Raw genomic sequence first — 6,534 nt, forward strand, 5'->3', positions numbered from 1 at the left:
TTCTTGACTATAATGGGCATAAGGGTGACTGAAACCCCAGAGAAAAAATATTTCAGAAGATCTGATTCAGAGCTCCTCCCTTCAGCCTTCCAAAGTGAAGGAATCTGTAGCATGTCCACCTGGGTGGCCTGAAGAAGACAGGAAGATTCAACTTGGGGTCCCAAGAGTAGATTGATACCAAGTCCTACAGGGCTGTATAAAGCAACACTTTGAATTGTACCTTCAAGCCTACTGGTAGCCAATGCAGTTCTCACAATACAAGTGTTGGATTATACTGTGAGTCCTGCTCCAATCAGCATGAAAAAGGCTACATTTTGTAGCAATTACAGTTTTCTGGTTGTCTTTCAAGGGACCAGGTTCAAGCAGATAACAGTCCAAGATGTCTTGACCATAAGTGTAGTCTTTATTATGAGTTTAGCTTCCTTAGCAGAACTCCTGGGCCCTCTTTCATCTTCATAAGGGATGGGGAGGTAAAGGTACTACAAGTTTATTACATATAAATGTCATATGAATCTTTCCAACAGCTAAATGGACTTGGAAGTATTCAGTTTCCTGGAACTGGAAAAAATATAACATCTTTTTTTTCCTTGCTCAGTCCTCAACCTTACCACTTGGCTGTGTTAAGTACTATACTTTCTTAACAATGAGAGAAATCATTGATGTACTTACTAAAGGTTCTCTCTTATTATTTATATTACAAATTAACATGATAAAAACTGGTTCTAGAGTTCATCCCTGATCCAAATTAAACCTCATTTTTTTAATGTCTTGGTTTCTTTCCTCGTTAGCAATGCATTGCAGCCAAAGCTAAAATGCTATTTGCTCTTAGAAATACTTAAGAATTTAAAATGGCAAACCACAATAGCTTCATTTAGCTGCACTAGCGAGGCCACTGGCTAAACTGTGCATCTATGATGTAAAAGATATTGTTTTATCAACGTTCACCACACTCAACACCCCCACACCCCTACAAACACACAGTTATCATTTGTGTTTCAGGAAGAAGCTATGATGGCAGATAAGAAGTTCTATCATGATCTTTCAGAAGAATTACCAAGTCCCACTAACTTCAGAGGACTATTATTAACCTATTAATAATTTTAATTTTAAATAATGCTGCATTCTACTGATTTAACCTGTTATTAATGTTCTCTCTCCCCATTTTATAATTCTTGTCTTTGGCAATAAATATCTATCAACCCTTCAAAATCTGTATCATAGGGTAGATCACAATTCAGTCTCTTTGTAGTGGATGTATAAATAAATGGAATACTGTGGCCCACCTTCTCCTTGGCTACCTCTTTTAACAGCTGTTTTTTGTCCTAAACAGCTTTCCTTTTACTTTCAAGAAACATGTTTAAGATTTCCTAAAAACAATTTAAATGTAATCTAAAACTGTCTGGGCAGGAAAAATTACTAGTACATGCTGGGGACAATGTTCCATTAGCACTAATTTATTGTCCTTCAGGGCATTGCACAGAAACATTGATTGATACAACAGAACACAGACATTTCTGGTTTATTAGAATATCACCTCGCACGTGTCTGTTCATGAATCAGCATCTTACAGTTCCTTTTATTCCCAGATCAAAATTTCTACTTCTATTCAAAATGTATAAGAGGTATTTGAAGTGAAAGGGTCAAAGTACCATGTCAAAACAGATTGCCGTGATGAATACACATGCACACCCAACCCCAAAAGAAGACAATGCATGGAATTTTTCTTGATTTCAATGCTTACAGTACAAGTATAGGGAATATGCGGGTTTTCCAGATGTTATTCTAATTCACATCAGCCCTAATCAACAGGAGCAATAAAGGATGATGGGAGTTGCCACCCACAACTGGAAGCAGCTGCACCTGTAAAATCCAATAGTTTTGTCAAAGTGCTGATGACCATGTGGAAAAGTTGTGATGCACGTTCTGTCCTTTTTATATGAATATGTGATGTCATATTCAAAAAGGCAGGGCTTGGGTTTAGATTATTTCGATGCTCATTGGCCCTCCTTATGGACTCCCACAGTGGGAGGCCACACACTACTGTCCTACAGTGCAGAATGAATGCATGCATCTTCCTAGATTATAGAATTATATTCACTTTTGAATAACCAAAGAAATAATTATTGAATATGCAAGTATATGGCTTTCCATTCTAACAGTGCATGGAGGCATGTATATAGCATCTTTCTGGAGCTTTTCAGAGTAGCTGCATCTCAAAATCATGAGATAATTATGTAGAACAGCCACAGGACCCCATGGCAAAACACAGGGAATTTAAAGTGTTGCAGACAAGTGCTATATTTGTGCCTCTATACATTATAAAACACTTGCTTTAATTCAGTCCAATATGCTGCACAGCCCCAATAAACATTCCAATCAATCTTCCCAAAGGTGACTGGGAAACTGAATTAATGCTTGATTCTGGGCACGCTGAGTTGGGGTTTTTGCTATAAGCTGATTTATTCTCATTGGGGATGAAAAGGAAACTAATATTATGTACAAGAAAGAAATCATTTCTAGATTACTTTCTCCAGTATGACCTTACTTGAATATTTAAGATCATGAACAGAGGCCATACTTCGTCCTCTAAAATCATGGTTGACTGGCTCAGAGGGTAGGTGCTTTTTTTATTGTTGGACCCAGACTTTGCAAATTCCAGCTCAGAGTTCCAAGCCACTTCTTTCCTGAGCCTTCTGCTGCTGTCAATGATCTTTGGCTTTAAACTTTGGGGTCTTTGTTTATCCATCTCTATTCCTTAAATCTACATGGACCTGTATGCACTAATTTCTCAACCATTCTGGGCCTATGACTAAGTTGCCCCTTCTGTGTGAAAGTTCATGTCATAGTAAATCAATTCAACTTTAAGCTTCCATTGCACTTTCTGCGCATTTTTTTAAAGAAAGTCTTTGCTTTGATTCTTCCATGCTCCTGCTGAGTATTGTGCCAAGGGGAAAATGTGATATTTTCTCTTCAGAGTGCAAGGCCCAGAGGGGAACTAGTGTTTGTTTCCTTGCCTTACCTTGACCTTGTACCTTGTTAAACTACGTGCCTGATAAGGAAACCAGATGGGTGCTCACGGATGTAACCAATACAGTCCATTGCTATTTATTTATACTTAAACGTGGGTCAACATGCAAAGCAAAGTGTAATCACATTTGAAACTGAGATCTCTACTTAACATCATTCTGAACTTCCGCAGTGCCTGGAAGATGGTATTTACAGCTGGGTGTTTAGTTGCTTAAATGCCAAAAGGTTTCAAAGAGCAGCATAAACAGTCAATATAAACACAATTTGCATGTAATGACTGGATTCCTTTAACCTCAAGGGACAGGGGAAGATTATTTGTCAGATGCCTTTTAGTTAGAGACAAATGTCCAGGAAAAAAAAATAATTAGGTTTGTAACACGGCACTCAGTCTCTCTTCTTATTGATTAGGAAGCTAAGGCAAAGTTTGCCTGCAAGGCTGTGTCAAGTGTTAAGAGAACACTTAGCTGGGAAAGACAGATAAAACAATCTGTGGCTTAACCTGGTTATTAATCAGCTTTTATTTTCCTTGACAGCAGTTCTGTCCTTGTTAAAATATCAAGTTAAAGCAATATGATCTTCTCTCTTTTCTGTCTGGTACAAAATGGTTATTTCAAGTGATAGCTGTCACTGAAAACATCAATAATTAACACTTACCATCTAATGTTTTACCTGAAAAAAAAACATTTTAAAATTATATGCTTCAATTCCATTGTAGTTGTGTTTGTTCTTGATATTATTCTAGAGAAGAACAATTTCAAATATTTCAAATTATAGCAATTAGAAGTAGACCTGGGTACAGCTGAGCCTAAGAGAAACTCAATCAATCATTTTTATAACCAGTACAGTACAATACAGAAAAAAAGCCTCATGCAATGAATATGAAACAAAGCAGAAATAAAATCTTATATTTGCCTTTGCCAACTAAAACACTAAGCCCAATTTATTTATCACTGGATCAGATTATGAATGATGATTTGGTGATCTGTTCTAGGAACAGCACAAAATTGGTGGGATATGACATGTTGGGACTTTGGTGGCTGACAGAGTTGGGGGGAGGGAAGGTACTAGAAAGATTGGTGTGGGAAAATTGCTAGATATGTTGCAAGGAAGGAAGGAAGGAAGGAAGGAAGGAAGGAAGGAAGGAAGGAAGGGGGGAGGGAGGGAAGATGCTGGGAAAACAGGAAATAGGCAGGCTAACTTACAGGCCATGGGGAAGAGGAAGAAAGGGGATAACATGTATCAGCCTTGCCTACATGACCTGTAAAATACAGTAGAAATCCTCTGAATTTCGTTTCGATCAAACCAAATGTACCAAATGTACAGGTATAGTATAGGGGGTACCTTGCTCAATAGTAGTAACTGTGAGAGGGACCTTGGAGTCCTAGTGGACAATCACTTAAATATGAGCCAGCAGTGTGCTGCAGCTGCCAAAAAAGCCAACACAGTGCTAGGCTGCATTAACAGAGGGATAGAATCAAGATCACGTGAAGTATTAATACCACTTTATAACGCATTGGTAAGGCCACACTTGGAATACTGGATCCAGTTTTGGTCACCACAATGTAAAAAAGACGTTGAGACTCTAGAAAGAGTACAGAGAAGAGAAACAAAGATGATTAGGGGACTGGAGGCTAAAACATATAAGGAACGGTTACTGGACTTGGGTATGTCTAGTTTAATGAAGAGAAGGACGAGTGGGGACATGATAGCAGTGTTCCAATATCTCAGGGGCTGCCACAAAGAAGAGGGAGTCAAGCTATTTTCCAAAGCGCCTGAAGGCAGGACAAGAAGCAATGGATGGAAGCAAATCAAGGAGAGAAGCAACCTAGAACTAAGGAGAAACTTCCTGACAGTTAGAACAATTAACCAGTGGAACAACCTGCCTCCAGAAGTGGTGAATGCTCCAACACTGGAAGTTTTTAAGAAGAGACTGGACAGCCATTTGTCTGAAATGGTATAGGGTTTCCTGCCTGAGCAGGGGGTTGAACTAGATGACCTCCAATGTCCCTTCCAACTTTATTATTATTATTATTATTATTATTATTATTATTATTATTATTATTATTATTATTATTATTATTATTATTATTATTATTATTATTATTATTATTATTATTATTATTATTATTATTACTACAATGAAAACACCTCAAGTTTTGTTTCTGTAACTGGTAGATCCAAAGTGTTTTGGCAGAAACCTGTGGGATGCAGTGATGTTTTTATTGTTGTTTCATGCACAACTCTGGTAAGAATTGAGCTGAAAGCAATATAACAGACTAGATGATGACCATTGTGATAGAATTTCCTAAGGAACACTATATTGTACATTAATTAGAATTACTTGGATATACTATATTTTTATTAATCAGGATCATAAACACCAATTCATGGGAAAGTGGGGCATTTGATTGATACAAAGGACATGCTTAGCCAATCCAGGATAGAAGAGGGAAGCACACTGATTTAGATCTAACCTATACCATGCTTTCTTTTTATGGCTATTCTATGAAACTATCTTGTAACCATTGACTGGCTATTGTGTTGAGTTTATTTGATCTTTTTCAGCCAAATAGCTACTTGAGATTGTTATCAGTAAACCAAATCACAGGTGTGTCACTTTTAAAAGAAGAAGATTTATGCCTATTAGTGTCCAAGGTGGGAGGGGAACTCACAAACCTTCTCTCCACTGACAATAGTTTCTCATTTCTGTAAATCATATTCAAAGGACTACAATGTTAGTTGAAGGCACGTGAAATGGCTGGGGGGCATGGCATTTAATGTTAGTGCTAGGATGTGCTGGAAATATGAGGGCATAGGAACATACAGGAGCAATTTAATAGCATCCATTATACATCTCATCATATAATCAAAGAGGCATGTGCTCAAAGGCTAAACCTTTTTTTGGGGGGGGGGCAGGAGAAATAAACTGACCATTCTTTAGCTTGTGTACAAAAAGATAATAGCTTATAAGGAAGATAATGGGAGCAATCCTGAATGTTGTGTCTTCATAATCTGCTACAGAATATCTTCAGGTAAGATGCTAGAATTTGAATTATCTGCTGAGCTATTTAGCATTCTCTCCCTCTCTCTCTCTCTTTTTTTTAAAAAAAGTCTGTTTACAAAGTTACACAGTGCAAAATAAAAACAAGGAACTGTTTTTTTATTAAAAGTTTTATAAAAGTTTTACAATATAATTACCCCCCTCTCCAAAACCCTGCCTCCCCTCCCTCCTCCCACCCCCCCGCCACTTCCCAGAGCTAATCACAGGGTTAACAATAAGATAATCATATTCTAACTAACATTAATCAATTATTAGAATAACAAGTCTGTAAAATCCTTTAACTCTCTTTGTAACATAAAATATACTAAGATTAGACACAATAATAATAATATCATATTAATAATTAAAAATAAAGATAAATAAACTGTATAACTATATAACAACAATAATACTCTAAAATTCACTCAAAAACCAAATGGAACTTTTTGGTCCCATATTTCTTCTCA

This window comes from Protobothrops mucrosquamatus, unplaced genomic scaffold, assembly GCF_001527695.2.
Source record: "Protobothrops mucrosquamatus isolate PMUCROS unplaced genomic scaffold, P.Mucros_1.0 scaffold326, whole genome shotgun sequence".
In the NCBI taxonomy this organism is placed as follows: Eukaryota; Metazoa; Chordata; class Lepidosauria; order Squamata; family Viperidae; genus Protobothrops; species Protobothrops mucrosquamatus.